The 16,338-nt window shown below is 40.4% G+C and overlaps 1 protein-coding gene across 1 annotated transcript in view; it reads left to right on the forward strand.

Annotated features, from left to right (window-relative positions):
* Positions 1-524: 524 nt before the first annotated feature.
* LOC308676258 (phosphatidylinositol 5-phosphate 4-kinase type-2 beta-like) overlaps positions 525-16,338 on the forward strand; it is a gene marked incomplete at its 3' end in the record, with an annotated part of 65,049 nt that continues 49,235 nt past the window's right edge. Inside the window, exon 1 of the mRNA XM_081342072.1 lies at positions 525-571. The remainder of the gene's footprint in view (positions 572-16,338) is intronic.

The raw sequence follows: 16,338 nt of genomic DNA on the forward strand, positions 1-16,338 counted from the left end.
CTCCAGCTGATTGGCTCCGGCTGATTGGTGCTTCCGGAAGCAGCACGGAGCTGGAGGTGAACTGAAGAAAAAGGTGTGGGGGACTTCCAGGTGGTGCTTCAGCGGCCTGGACGGTCAGGATCGACCGCCAGCCTTCCAATTTCGTTAAAGCCGTGCAGCAGCCGATGATCAGCTGTTCCGCGGCTCAAAAACCCTTCTCGGGCGAAGAGGGGAAGGGGAGACTCTGGGTAGGGGTAGAGCTCCCCTAGAGCCCCAGAATGTTTATTCTGGGGCTTGAAGGGTGAGAGCTCCCCCAAAGCCTGGAAATACTCCGGATCGGAGGACTTTTCTGCTTTTAAGCAGAACAAGACGCTGAATCCACTCCTGCTGGATTTGATTGTTATCTTGAGTAATTGATGCAGGCGGAGTGGATGCAGGAGCAATATAAACAGCAAGTATAAGACTTTAACTCTGGAACCTCAACTTTTTTCCTGTTTCAACGATCGTTTTTAAAAAGAAGGGGAAGATGGCACCTGAGTGATTCTTTGTAACAAGAATTGAAAGCGTCTGGCTGGTGTTTTTTTCTCAAAGTGTAAGTGATTGTTTGGCTATTGAGGAGGAATATGCAAAGTGGATTCTCAAAACTTTAAAAGATTTTGTTAAACTTTGGAGCTGTTTAAAAGTGATTATAAGACTTATAAGACTTGGATATTTAACAGTTAAATGGGGCTGCCCTTGAGGACCACTTGGAGGCTTCAACTGGTGCAGAATGCAGCCGTGCGAGTTGTTATGGGAGTTGCCCGATACTCCCGTGTAACACCTCTTCTCCATGAGCTGCATTGGCTTCTGGTTGCCCTCCGGGTGAGATTCAAGGTGCTGGTAATGATCTATAAAGCTCTAAATGGCTTGGGTCCGGATTATCTAAGGGAACACCTGCTGCCGGCATCAACTTCCCATCGTCCTGTGCGCTCCCACAGGGAGGGCCTTCTCAGGGTACCGCCGGTTAAGGAATGCCGGTGGGTTATTCCCAGGGGAAGGGCATTCTCTGTGAGCGCACCGGCCCTATGGAACCAACTTCCCACGGAACTCAGGACTGCCCCCGACCTTCGCTCATTTCGCCGGGACTTGAAAACCTGGTTCTTCGAGCTGTTTGGCCCAGACTGAGGGGTTTTAACTAATTTAATTTAATTGGGTTTTAGTTTAACTTCAGGGACTGTAATTTAATCATAGTTTTAACTGATTTTAATTTGTATGTTATGTATTTTAATTTTCCCTGTAAACCGCCCTGAGTCCTACGGGAATAGGGTGGTATATAAATTTAAATAATAAATAAATAAATAAATAAATAAATAAATAAATAAATAAATTACAATAGCAAGTGGGGCGGAAAAGTGAAAGTGTGTAATGAACGTTAATTAGGTGTTAAAATGGCTTCCAAACTGCCTAGAATCCCCGTTCCTAAAGGTCCGGGGGCATCGCCTGTTCAGCAATCTGGAATTCAATCTTTGATGTTACCTTCTGCAGCTGCTGCACCTGTATTGACTTTAAAAGACCTACAAGATTCTTTAAAAGATGCTTTAAAACTTCAGTCTGAAAAAATATCTGAGCAGGTGGCAGAACTTATTGAAGAAAAAAATAAGGAAATACGGCAGGATATTTTGATGGTATTTCAGGGGCTCTCAGGTTGTATTGAGAGTCTGGATGAACATGTGGAAGAAGTGAAACAAAATAATCTGATGCTGGAGGCTAAAATGTGTGAAGTTGAGAATAAAATGGATAAAATTGATGATGAAGTGGTGATGACACAATATAGAGACATGGAGTTTGCCCTGAGGATAAGAGGTTTAAAAGAAAATCCACAGGAAAATCTGGAGATGTTGGTGGATGCTCTGGCGCCTATTTTGGGAATTCAACCGGAAGATTTTTTTGTGGAGATAGATAAAGTATTTCGTGTTAATTCTTGGATCGCTAGGCAAAGGAAACTGCCAAGAGATGTGGTTGTGTATTTTACAAAGAGAAAGATCAGAAATGAGATCATTCAAGCTTTTTACAATAATAGATTTAAAGTGGCTAATCAAGAGGTTTTGATTCTGAAAGAGATTCCCCCAAGAATTTTGAGAAAAAGGAAAGATTTTGTTTTTCTGGCAGATGAATTAAAAAAACAACAGCTTCAGTTCAGATGGGAGATACCAATGGGGATTGTGGTGAATTATGCTGGAGTAAGATATCGTCTTAATACAGTCCTGAAGGCACGTGATTTTTATACTAATGTATTGAAAGCAGGTTCACTGCCATCTTCAGAAGTTAAAGGAGGGAAAGAAGAAGTTAAAGGAGGAAATGAAGAAGGGGAGTGACAGGTACAAGAAGTACAGCAAATTTTGGAAACTGTACAACCCCTGGTTTTATTAGAAGAATCTAAGACTCAAAGAGTGACACGGGCTGCATCTAGACATAAGGAACAACAACAACAACAGAAACAGTATTCTGTAACTACAAGTCAGGAATTTACTTCTAGTGAAGCAGTGGGAGGAGCTAGGCCAAAGAGGCAGATGCTTATGGATTTGCAAGAAACGCTCCGAAAGCTTCAAGTCGCAAAAGATGGCGACAAAGTTTCTAACCTGGAATGTTAATGGATTAAATTCACCACAAAAGAGAAAGAAAGTATTTCAGTATTTGAAACAATTTAAAAATGATGTTATATGTTTGCAAGAAACGCATATTTGCACATCTGATCAAAAATATTTGATAAATTCTAGACTGGGTATACAATTTATTGCATCTGCTCCAGAGAAGAAAAATGGAGTAGTTATCTATGTAAAGAAAGACTTAACAGCTAATTTAATTGAAGCAGATAAATAAGGAAGATATATTATAATTGAACTATTAATAGAAGGGAAGAAAACACTTTTAATTGGAGTATATGCACCTAATCAACAGCAAGGAGAATTTTATAAACTGTTACATAATAAAATAATTCAATGGGATTATTTATTTATTTATTTATTTTATTTAATTGAATTTCTATACCGCCCTTCTCCCGAAGGACTCAGGGCGGTGAACAGGGCATATAAATAGAAGATTATAAATCGTGTATTTTAATGGGAGTTTGGAATGGAGTGTTGGATACTCAGAAAGATAAAAAAGGATCTTTTAAAAATACTCCAAGCCATGCTAGATTGCCAAAATCTTTTTTTGATTTGAAAGATGACTTGGAATTGCGAGATGTCTGGAGAGAACGAAATTTGGAAGAAAAGGATTTTACTTTTTTTTCTGATAAACATCAATCTTTTTCTAGGATTGATTTTATATTAACTACTAATGATTTTTTTCTAGGATTAAGAAGATTAAGATATGCACAAGAATTCTATCAGATCATAGTCCAGTTTGGAAGGAATTGGATAAGGGCATGGGGGAAAGAAGATCATGGAGATTAAATGAAAATTTGTTTAGATATGAAGTAAATGTAGAATGTAAAAAGCATATGCGAGAATTTTTTATTATGAATATGCATAAGGATACTCCCATTGAAATGGTTTGGGATGCAAGTAAAGCTTATATGAGAGGAGTCCTAATATATTTGAATAATAAACATAGATATAGATTGGAATATAAGCGTAAAGAAATAGAGGAGGAAATAAAGTTGAAAGAGAAAGCTCTTATTCTGAACCCATCTGATAAGAGGTTGAAAGAAGTAATTAACTTGCTAAGAGGACAGTTTGATATGTTAATGGCAGATCAAGTGGCAACTAATTTACGATATGCCAAACATAATACTTTTAATAATGCTAATAAGCCAGGTAGGTGGTTAGCTTATTTATTAAGGAAAAAACAAAGATCACATAATATTGATAAGATAGAATATAAGGGTAAAGAGGTGTTTCAGCAAAATCTTATTAAAAAAGCTGTTGTTGAATTTTATTGTAAATTATATGCTAGGGATATAAAGCAAGGTTTAGATATGGATAGTTACTTACAGGATGTGAATATCCCAATACTTACACAAGAGCAACGGGAAGGGATGAATCAATTGATAACTGCTGAAGAAATTATTTTAGCAATTAAACAATTAAAAGTGGGTAAGGCACCCAGTACAGATGGTTTATCAGCTATTTATTATAAAAATTTACAATCAGAAATGGAGCCTTTAAAAGAATTATTTAGAACAATTCAATCTGGAGGAGAAGTGCCTCCATCGTGGAAAACAGCATTTATAACTTTGATCCCGAAGGAAGATCAAGATCTTGTTCAACTTAAAAATTATAGGCCTATATCGCTTTTAAATAATGATTATAAAATATTTGCAAAGATTTTAGCAAATAGATTAATGAAGGTTATGCAGCAAATGATTCATAGTGATCAAACAGGATTTATAAGTGGTAGACAAATGAAAAATAATGTGAGACATATTGTAAATTTATTAGAATTTTTGGAAAGAAATAATCAAGTCCCCGCAGCGCTGATCTTTTTGTATGCCGAAAAGGCCTTTGATCAATTGAATTGGCAATTTTTATTTAAAGTTTTGGAGAAGATGGAGTTTGGTGATACGTTTTTACAACCTATTAGGGCAATATATCAAAAACAAACAGCCCAAATAATAATTAATGGTAGTTTAACAGAAGCTTGTAAAATTGAAAAGGGTACAAGACAGGGTTGTCCGCTGTCACCATTATTGTTTGTTTTAACATTGGAAATATTGTTGATCAAGATACGTGATTCAAAGAAAATAAAGGGAATTAAAATTAAAGATCAAGATTATAGATTGAAAGCGTTTGTGGATGACTTGGTAATTACATTAAGTCAACCACTTCAATCAGTTATAGATTTAATGGAAATAATTTTACAATATGGACAAGTTTCTGGATTTAAGGTAAATACGCAAAAAACTAAAATATTGTCTAAAAATATGACCAAAGAACAAAAGGAAGTTTTAGGAAAACTATCGGGATTTGAAATAGTTAAGAAGATCAAATACTTGGTATATCTTTCAGCTTCAAATGCGAAATTATATAAAAATAATTATGAATTGTTATGGTTAAAAATACAAAAAGAATTAGATAGTTGAAAAAAATTACAATTGTCCTTATTGGGAAGAATTGCAGCTGTGAAAATGAATGTTTTACCTAAATTCTTATTTTTGTTTCAAATGATACCTATACTTAAAGAAGACTCAAATTTGGACTTCCGGTGGCGATGCGACGCTGAAGACAGCCATCTCCGGGCTGCCCGCTCCGCAGCTTTGTTGTTTCATCGAAAACAGCGCCGATCAGCTGTTTAGGTGGATCTGAAGCCCCCTCCTCGGGAGAAGAGGAGGGGGTGAGGCCCCAGGTAGGGGTTGAGCTCTCCGGGGCCGCCTGAGCTTAAAGTTTGGGCGGCTGAAGGATTGAGCCCCCCCCGAAGCCTGGGTTAGCTCCGGGCTGCGCAGCGTCTCTGCTCCGTGATTTTTGGAGCAGAGCCAAGCGTTAGCAACCACCCCTGCCAGAAGGAAAGACTCTTGATTATTAAGGAGCAGGCAGAGCGGTACAGGAGGTCAAGGTGAAGTGGACTTTTATCTTTACTCTCTAGCTCAATGGATTTTATAGCTTTAAAGTGAAAGTGCGCAACAAGTGAAAGTGGGGGAAGATGGCGGCTAAAACTTCTAAAGCTCTCCGGAGTACGGGGGCTTCCCCGGTGCAACAGACCTCGTTGCAAGCTTTGCTTCCTCCTGCACCCCCTCCGGCATTGACGCTTAAGGATTTACAAGATGCCTTTGAAAAGCATTCACAATTAATGTCAGATATGATGGATGAAAAGATGGAAAAGCTGGAGGAGAAATTGGAGGAGAAGATGGAAGAGAAGTTTAGAGCAATGAGGGCAGACATTTTGTCTACAATTGAAAGTGTGGCTGAATGTGTGCAACGTTTGGATGAAAAAGTGGAGGATCTTAGTCAAAAGAACTCTATATTAGAAGTAAAGGTGTTAGAGAATTAAAATATAAGGGACAAAATGGACGGAGAATTGAGCCTTGTCCAGTACCATCAGATGGAGTTTGCTATTAGAATCAGGGGCTTAAAAGAGAATCCTAAAGAAGATTTAAAGCAGCTGGTCTCTGAGGCTTTGGAAGCGGTATTGGGCCAGCCAGCATCTGAAATTGAGGGAAGTATGGATAAAATCTTTCGTGTAAATTCATGGATTGCAAGGCAGAGGAAGTTACCTAGAGATGTTGTGGTCTACTTTACAAAGAGAGCTATTAGGGATGAAGTTATTCAAGCTGCTTACGATACTAAGTTTGTGGTTGCTGAGCAAGAAGTCCTGGTTTTAAAAGAGATTCCTCCAAAGATTTTAAGGAGAAGGAAAGATTTTGCATTCCTTGCACAGGAACTTAAGAAATGTGATATCAAGTTTAGATGGGAGATTCCAGTCGGAATGGTGGTGATGCACGAAGGTAAAAGATATCGTCTGGTTACTGTGACTCAGGCACGTGATTTCTACAGCAATGTGTTAAAAGCAACCCCCCTGCCACTTTTGGAAGCTGTAAAGGGATACGGCGAGGGAAAGCCTCAAGATGCTGAAGGAATACAGACAGAGGAGAATGGTACTGGAGGGGATCAAATTACAGTTTCATCGGCTGTTGCTGGAGAGCAGAGGATGACGCGTGCCGCCTTAAGACGAGCGAGACAAGAGCAAGAGCAAGACCAACAGAAAGTTATGGAACCTCCAAAGCGTACTTACAGTGAAGCTGTGGGAGGGGCGTGGCCTAAGGAAGTTACAGGGGTCCTGGCAGACGTGCTCCAGAAGCTTCGGGACACCAAGAATGGCGACTAAATTTCTAACCTGGAATGTTAATGGATTAAATTCACCACAGAAGAGAAAGAAAGTTTTCCAATACTTAAAACAATTTAAGACTGATGTTATTTGTTTGCAAGAAACGCATATTAGGGTTATGGACCAAAAGTATTTATTGAACTCAAGGCTGGGTACGCAATTTATTGCTTCTGCAATGAATAAGAAAAATGGAGTGGTTGTTTATGTTAAGAATACTCTGACAGCGGAACTAATTGAAGCAGATAAGCAAGGAAGATATGTTATGATAGATTTGCTGCTAGAAGGCAAAAAAACGCTCTTAGTTGTACTGTATGCTCCTAATCAACAACAAGCTGACTTTTTTAACTTACTACATACAAAGGTTACCCAACTGGTGTCGGGCCGGGCACGCCCGACATTCGGACGGGCCGCGGGGAGCCTCACCAGGCCGCCAGGCTCCTGCAGAGCACCCCGTCAGGCCCGAAGCCTCCCGCCGGCGCCCGTCATTTCCCGGAGGGCCGGCTCAGCATGCGGCCCTTCCCGGCGTCCCCGTAACCGCCCGGAGCAACGTACCAGGCCGCAGGGCCGTTCGCCGGAATCCTCACCTCCTCGCCATGCTGCCGGGCTCCGGAAGCGGCTGGCCACGCCCACACCACTCCGACGGGCCGGGGAATGGGTCAATTGAAAGAACAGCGCAGCGGCGGGCCGCCTGTCAGCTGGGGAGGCTGCGGACCAGCCAGCCGGCTCCCAGAAGCTGCTTACAGGCCGGGAAGGGGCCGTGCGATGGACTGGACAATGGACTGGGCGATGGCTGCCCAGCGCCCGGCCTGCAGGATAAGAATGGGTGCCTGGGTGGGCCAGGGGGTGACGGAGACGACCGGTGGGCCGGGGAGGGGTTTAGAGCGCAGATTGCGGCGGTCTGGGGCGGTGAGGGGAAAGAGGAGCCTAGGCAGAGTCCTGGGGGGAAGGAGGGAGGTTTAGGCTGGGGGGTAACTTACCGGCTGCATTGGTGGTGTGATGGGAGCCAAAAGGAGGGAATCTTGGGAGGCGGTGTTTAAGTAGGGTGGGGGCGTGGTGGTGTGATTAAGGGTGTGGTGGTGGGAGACGGCCTTGCCGGTTATTTAACAGCGTTGACTGTGCTGTGAAGTCAACGCTGACTTACTATCAGACCCCGTCCGACGAGTCACCAAAAGATTGAAACCGGAAGGTGGAGGAGCGGCCCGGCTTGCCGGCGCCACCACGTCCTGGTATTAGGTGTTTCCGATGTGACCAGCCGGGTCACAGGGTGGCTGAATGCCTGCTCCCGCCAGCCCGGATGGTTCCCCCAGCAACCTCAACACGGGCTTTGCCTGCTAGGAAGACCTCGGAGCGGTCCCGAACTGCTTATCAGGCAGCTGACGACAGCCGTCGGGTGACGACACCTCCTTTGGCAACCGGGCCCGTAACTACCCAGACCGTGCCGACGGAAGACCTTGAGGATCTGGAGTTGGGGGAGGATCCGATGGTAAGCGCTCCGGTGTGTCCTTTTGCATTCCCGGTGGTGTTGGTGAGCCCCGTGTCTGGGCAAAGGCAGGCGGTTAAGGCTTTGGTCGCTTCAGGGAGCACCCGGTGTCTAATCATCCCACCACCAATGCAGCCGGTAAGTTACCCCCCAGCCTAAACCTCCCTCCTTCCCCCCAGGACTCTGCCTAGGCTCCTCTTTCCCCTCACCGCCCCAGACCGCCGCAATCTGCGCTCTAAACCCCTCCCCGGCCCACCGGTCGTCTCCGTCACCCCCTGGCCCACCCAGGCACCCATTCTTATCCTGCAGGCCGGGCGCTGGGCAGCCATCGCCCAGTCCATCGTCCAGTCCATCGCACGGCCCCTTCCCGGCCTGTAAGCAGCTTCTGGGAGCCGGCTGGCTGGTCCGCAGCCTCCCCAACTGACAGGCGGCCCGCCGCTGCGCTGTTCTTTCAATTGACCCATTCCCCGGCCCGTCGGAGTGGTGTGGGCGTGGCCAGCCGCTTCCGGAGCCCGGCAGCATGGCGAGGAGGTGAGGATTCCGGCGAACGGCCCTGCGGCCTGGTACGTTGCTCTGGGCGGTTACGGGGACGCCGGGAAGGGCCGCATGCTGAGCCGGCCCTCCGGGAAACGACGGGCGCCGGCGGGAGGCTTCGGGCCTGACGGGGTGCTCTGCAGGAGCCTGGCGGCCTGGTGAGGCTCCCCGCGGCCCGTCCGAATGTCGGGCGTGCCCGGCCCGACAACTGGATTATAAATCTTTTATTTTTATGGGACATTGGAATGGTGTCCTAGACGTACAGTTGGACAAATCTGGTTTTTTTAAGCATGCCCCGAGTCATGCCAGATTGCCTAAATCTTTTTTTGAAATGAAGGATGATCTGGAATTGCGAGACATTTGGCGTGGTACACATCTACATGAAAAGGATTATACGTTTTTTTCTGATAGACATCAATCTTTTTCTAGGATTGACTTTATATTACTGACTAATGACTTTTTTTCTAGGATCAAGAAGGTAAAGATCTGTGCAAGAACTATCTCTGACCATAGCCCAGTTTGGTTAGAGATCAACAAGGACAATAGAGATAGGCGCTCCTGGCGCGTAAATGAGAACTTGTTTAGAAACCAGAGAAATGTGGAAGAATGTAAAAAGCAGATGAAGGATTTTTTTGAAATTAATATGAATAAGGATACCTCTATGGATATGGTTTGGGATGCTAGCAAAGCCTATATGAGAGGGGTGTTGATATATATGAACAATAAATATAGACGTAACTTGGAAGCTAGAAGGAAAGAACTGGAGAATGAAATTAGGGAAAAAGAAAAGGCCCTAATTTTGAACCCATTGGATGTGAAGATTAAGGAGGTTATTAACCTGCTAAGAGGACAATTTGATAAGTTGATGGCTGATCAGGTGGCAACTAATCTACGGCTTGCTAGGCATAATACTTTTTGCAATGCCAATAAACCAGGTAGGTGGCTAGCCTACAGGTTAAGGAAAAAGCAAAGGGCTTCTAATATAGATAAAATTGAATATAAAGGAAAGGTTGTGTTTCAACAGGATCTTATCAAGGAAGCCTTTGTGGATTTTTATTCTAAACTATATGCTAAGGAGAAGATTAATGAAACAGATATTGATGTATATTTGAAGAATGCTAGCATCCCGGTTCTTACGCAAGAACAAAAGGAGGAGATCAATCAATTGATAACAGAAGAAGAAATTCTTATAGCAATTAAGGAACTGAAGATGGATAAAGCGCCAGGCACGGATGGTTTAACTGCGGTCTACTACAAAAAGTTACAATTGGAGCTGATAAAGCCGTTAAGGGAATTGTTTCAGACAATTCAGAGGGGGGGAAGAGTGCCTCCATCTTGGAGAACTGCTTTTATTTCTTTGATTCCGAAGGAAGATCAAGATGCTACTCAAGTTAAAAATTACAGACCAATATCGCTTTTAAATACAGACTATAAGATATTTGCAAAGGTGCTAGCTAACAGATTGATGAGGGTCTTGCAACAGATGATTCATGGGGATCAAACTGGGTTTATTAGTGGTAGACAAATGAAAAATAATGTGAGGCATATAGTAGATGTGGTGGAGTTCTTGGAAAGGAATAACCAGATCCCTGCAGCGCTAATTTTCTTAGATGCTGAAAAAGCTTTTGATCAACTGAATTGGCAATTTTTGATGAAAGTTTTAGATAAAATGAATTTTGGGGATAAATTTTTGCAACCAATTAGGGCATTATATCAAAAACAAACTGCCCGAATAATAGTTAACAATAGTTTGACTGAAGTATGCAATATTGAAAAGGGCACAAGACAAGGGTGTCCGTTATCACCTTTATTATTTGTTTTAACATTGGAGATATTATTGATAAAAATACGGAATTCGGAAAAAATTAAGGGTATTCAAATTAGAGATCAGGATTATAGACTGAGGGCGTTTGCAGACGATCTGGTTGTTACGGTGACTCAGCCAGAAAACTCTGTAGTGGACCTGATGGAGATAATAATGCAATATGGGAGGGTTTCTGGATTTAAGGTTAATGTACAAAAAACCAAAATTTTGGCCAAAAATATGACAGCACCGCAAAAGGCCCTTTTAGAAGGACTAACTGGATTTGAGATTGTCAAAAGGGTCAAATATTTGGGGGTGTATTTGTCACCCTCTAATGCAAAGTTATATAAAAATAATTATGAAAAGTTATGGGGAAAAATTCAAAAAGAATTGGAGAGTTGGGAAAAATTGCAATTGTCTTTGCTGGGAAGAATTGCAGCAGTGAAAATGAACGTCCTGCCTAAATTTTTATTTTTATTTCAAATGATACCGGTCCTTAAAAAAGATTCTAATTTGGAAGAATGGCAATGGGGTATCAATAAATTTGTGTGGGCAGGGAAAAGGCCACGAGTTAAACTTAAGATTATGCAGGATACTCGTGAAAGAGGTGGTCTTAAAATGCCTAATCTTAAATTATATTATGAAGCTGCTGCGTTATCAGGAATAAGTGATTGGATTAACTTGACACAAGGGAGATTATTAAATCTTGAGGGCCATGACTTGTTATTTGGCTGGCATGCATATTTGTTGTATGATAAGAAGGTAGATAATGTGTTTAAAGTGCATATTTTAAGACAGGCATTGTTGAGAGTTTGGAAGAAGTATAGACATAAGTTAGACTACAAGATGCCGTTGTGGGCAATCCCAAAACACGCAATAGAAAACATAAATGTTGGCTTCAAACATGATGTGACTACGTATAAGGAGATTTTAAGCTTGGAAAGAAATGTCTGGTGTTTGAAGCCGTACAATCTCTTGCGAGATGAGAAGATCGTTCAAACTTGGTTTCAATATACTCAGTTTTACGGGCCAGGTGGAAAGAAGATCAGAAAATTGGTTTTTCAATGACCGATGAAAATTTGATAAAGCAAATTAGAAACCAGGGTCCAGCACATATCAAACAGATATATCTTGCATTGATAGAAATTGACTCAGAAACAGAACTTGTTAAAGATTGTATGATAAAATGGGCTCAGAATATTCAAGAAGTTATTACAATGGACACGTGGGAAAAGATCTGGGTGAGGAACGTAAAATTTACGAAAGCCCAAAACCTAAGAGAGAACTTTTATAAAATGTTTTATAGATGGCATCTAGACCCTAAAAAGCTTGCAAGTATGTATCCGAATTATCAGCCTAAATGTTGGAGGTGTGGTGGCGAAGATGCAACGTATTTTCATATATGGTGGACCTGCAAAAAGGTTAAGGCTTTTTGGATAAAAATTTGGTGGAATATGCAGAAGATCTTTAAGCAAAGGATAAAGTTTTGTCCGCAATTGTTTTTGTTGGGCATAATTACAGAAGCTACTGTTGTGGACGTTAAGTTGATGCTGAACTTAATTACGGCAGCAAGACTTTTAGTAGGTCAATATTGGAAGAAGGACTCCAACTATAGAAGAATGGACTCTAAAAGTTTCTGACCTGGCAGAAATGGCAAAGATTTCGGCTTACTTGAAAGATCATTCGCAAGAACGTTATATTATGGAGTGGAAAAAGTGGATTGATTATATCCAGAACAAATATGGGACTAAGAAATTTCATTTAGCATTTGAGTAAGTTTCCTTTTCTGTTCTCTTCTTTTTATATGTAATATTAATATTGCTTGTAATCATTTTATATGAGCTAGAGGGTGATAGACTTAATAGTTTATTGTTGTTAGCATATGGATGCTTATGATTGTTCTTTGTTTTTATACCCTGTATTTAGCTCTGGGAAGTCGGGGGGGGGGAGGGAGGAATGGGTGGGAGGGATAGGGAGGATTAGGTAGGGGTGGGGGGAGGGGGGGATTGTTAAAGTTAAAATGTACTGTAAAACTTTTCAATAAAAAAAAGACTCAAATTTGGAGGAATGGCAGAGAGGTATTAATAAATTTATTTGGGCACGGAAGAGACCGAGAGTTAAACTTAAGATAATGCAAGATGTACGTGAAAGAGGTGGTCTTAAAATGCCCAATTTTAAATTATACTATGAGGCTGCGGCATTATCATCAATTAGTAATTGGTTTAATTTAACACAAGGGAGATTACTGAATATTGAAGGATATGATTTGTTATATGGTTGGCATGCTTATTTATTGTATGACAAAAAAGTGGATAATGTTTTTAAGACACATATATGCCCTGTTGCAAGTTTGGAAAAAATATCGTTATAAGTTTAATTTTAAAATTCCAATTTGGGCAATACCTAAACATGCGATAGAAAATATAAATGTGGGATTTAAGCGTGATGTGATTACATATAAAGAAATTCTTAGATTGGAAAGAAATGTATGGCAATTAAAGCCATTTAATATTTTAAAAGAAGAAAAGATAGTACAAACTTGGTTTCAGTATGGGCAGTTACAAGCTAGATGGAAACAGGATCAGAAAATTGGTATTTCCATAGTAGATGAAAATTTGGTTAAACAAATTAGAGATCAAAGTCCTGCACATATAAGAAGGATATATAATGCATTGATAGAAATAGATTCAGAAACGGAACTTGTTAAGGATTGTATGATAAAATGGGCCCAGAATATTCAAGAACCAATAATGATGGATACTTGGGAAACAATCTGGGTCAGAAATGTAAAATTTACACAGGCACAAAATTTAAGAGAATTTTTATAAGATGTTTTATAGATGGCATTTAGATCCTAAGAAATTGGCATGTATGTATCCAAATTATCAGCCTAAATGCTGGCAGTGTGGTTGTGATGATGCAACGTATTATCTTATATGGTGGACTTGTAAAAAAGTTACAGCTTTTTGGATTAAAATTTGGTGGAATATGCAGAAGATATTTAAGAAAAAGATAAAGTTTTCTCCACAATTATTTTTGCTGGGTATTACTATAGACTGTACTGCTATAGAAACTAAATTGATGTTGTATTTAATAACAGCAGCAAGACTTTTGGTAGCGCAATATTGGAAAAAGGAGGATTTGCCTACTATAGAAGAATGGACTTTAAAAGTTTCGAACCTGGCAGAAATGGCAAAAATTTCAGCATATTTGAAAGACCATTCGCAACAAAGATATATCTTGGAATGGAGAAGATGGATTGATTATATTCAGAATAAATATGGGACCAAAAAGTTTCATTTAGCATTTGAATATGTATTAGATTTATAAGATTTGTTACTATTTAGTTACTTTTAAGGAGAGTTAAAGTTCGATAGGATTTAAAGTGTTATTATTGTTAATTAGCATATTATAGTTTAAGATTGTTAGGGTTAATACCCTCTGGAAAGTCGGTGGGGGTGGGGGAGGGGTGGGTCTTATGTTTATAATGTATCTGTAAAACTTTTTAATAAAATAAAAAGAAAAAGGTGGGGGGAGCAGAGGAGAGGCTATAAAAGGATGTGGTTTGGGCAAGAAAGGGAAAAAGACAACAGGGGAAGAGAAGAAGAGGTCAGCAACAGGGAGGAAACAGGGACAGAGAAGCAGCAGCTGTTGCTGGAAGAAAAGGTCCCCTGGTTCATTTTCTCCAGCCAGGAGAATGCAAACAGCGCTGATGAAATGAAAAGCTGGCATGTCGGAAAGGAGATGGGTTTATTTAGTTCTGGATCAGCTGGCAGCTTGATTGGGTTACCATAAGTATTTTGGTACAGTTTTTACAGCATTTTGTAATTCAGAGGCTCCTTTGTGTTCTTTGGTTATTGGAATATTTTAGTCTGTATTTTAGGCTAGCAATGAGTCCAAAGTGTTCACTTCCATGGGTTTAATCCCTTTAACCAAATGTACAGGTGAAACTCAAAAAATTAGAATATCGTGCAAAAGTTCATTTATTTCAGTAATGCAACTTAAAAGGGGAAATAATAATAATAATAATAATAATAATAATAATAATAATAATAATAATAACAACAACAACAACAACAACAACAACAACAACAACAACAATACGGTAAGTTGGAAGGGACCTTGGAGGTCATCTAGTCCAACCCCCTGCTAAGGCAGGAAACCCTATACCATTTCTAACAAATGGCTGTCCAGTCTGTTCTTAAAAACTTCCAGTGTTGGAGCATTCACCACTTCTGGAGGCAGGTTGTTCCACTGGTTAGTTCTTCTAACTGTCAGGAAGTTTCTCCTTAGTTCTAGGTTGCTTCTCTCCTTGACTCGTTTCCATCCGTTGCTTCTTGTCCTGCTTTCAGGTGCTTTGGAGAATAGCTTGACTCCCTCTTCTTTGTGGCAGCCCCTGAGATATTGGAACACTGCTATCATATGAGATAGACTCATTACATGCAAAGCAAGATAGTTCAAACCGTGATTTGTCATAATTGTGATGATTATGGCGTACAGCTCATGAAAACCCCAAATCCACAATCTCAGTAAATTAGAATATTGTAAAAAGGTGCAATATTCTAGGCTCAAAGTGTCCCACTCTAATCAGCTGATTAAGCCATAACACCTGCAAAGGGTTCCTGAGCCTTTAAATGGTCTCTCAGTCTGGTTCAGTAGGAATCACAATCATGGGGAAGACTGCTGACCTGACCGTTGTGCAGAAAACCATCATTGACACCCTCCATAAGGAGGGAAAGCCTCAAAAGGTAATTGCAAAACAAGTTGGATGTTCCCCAAGTGCTGTATCAAAGCACATTAATAGAAAGTTATGTGGAAGGGAAAAGTGTGGAAGAAAAAGATGCACAAGCAGCAGGGATGACTGCAGCCTGGAGAGGATTGTCAGGAAAAGGCCATTCAAAAGTGTTGGGGACTTTCACAAGGAGTGGACTGAGGCTGGAGTCAGTGCATCAAGAGCCACCACACACAGATGGATCCTGGACATGGGCTTCAAATGTCATATTCCTCTTGTCAAGCCGCTCCTGAACAACAAACAAGGTCAGAAGCGTCTTTTTTTTATTAAAAAGTTTTACAATACATTTTATCTTTAGCAAACCAAAAAAGAAAAAAAAACCCTCCCAACCCCCTCCCCCCCACCCTCCCCAACCCCTCCCTCCCTTTCCCCTCCCCCCCGGCTTCCCAGAGCAAAATACAGGGTATAAAAATACAATCATAATCTAACTTACGCAAACAATCCTAAACTATTTAAACTACCGAACTTTAACTCATATAAAAAACTCCAAACATATATATATATATATCATATCAATAATTATACAAATACAAAATAATACTTTCCAATCTAATACCAAAACACAGGGTATAAAAATACAAACAAACAATCATGATCTAACTTACGCAAACAATCCTAAGCTATTCAAACTATCAAACTTTAACTCATATAGGTAAATTCCAAACATACATATATATATCATACCAATGATTATTCAATTACAAAATAATACCTTAAATTCATATTATCCTAATATATTATACAAATTAAAATACCATAGATTACTTCCAAACTTAATTTTTTTTTATATAATCACATCATTCTTATATTCTTATATTCTATTACCTACTCCAATATTGCCCATAAAAGTATTACAAATTAATTTCAATCACACATAAAACAATTTATATCAGTTTTATAAAACTTCTTCTATCCAACTAGACTTTAACATACTAAAACCAAATTAAT

The sequence above is a fragment of the Vipera berus genome (assembly GCF_964194415.1).
Source record: "Vipera berus genome assembly, chromosome: W".
In the NCBI taxonomy this organism is placed as follows: domain Eukaryota; kingdom Metazoa; phylum Chordata; class Lepidosauria; order Squamata; family Viperidae; genus Vipera; species Vipera berus.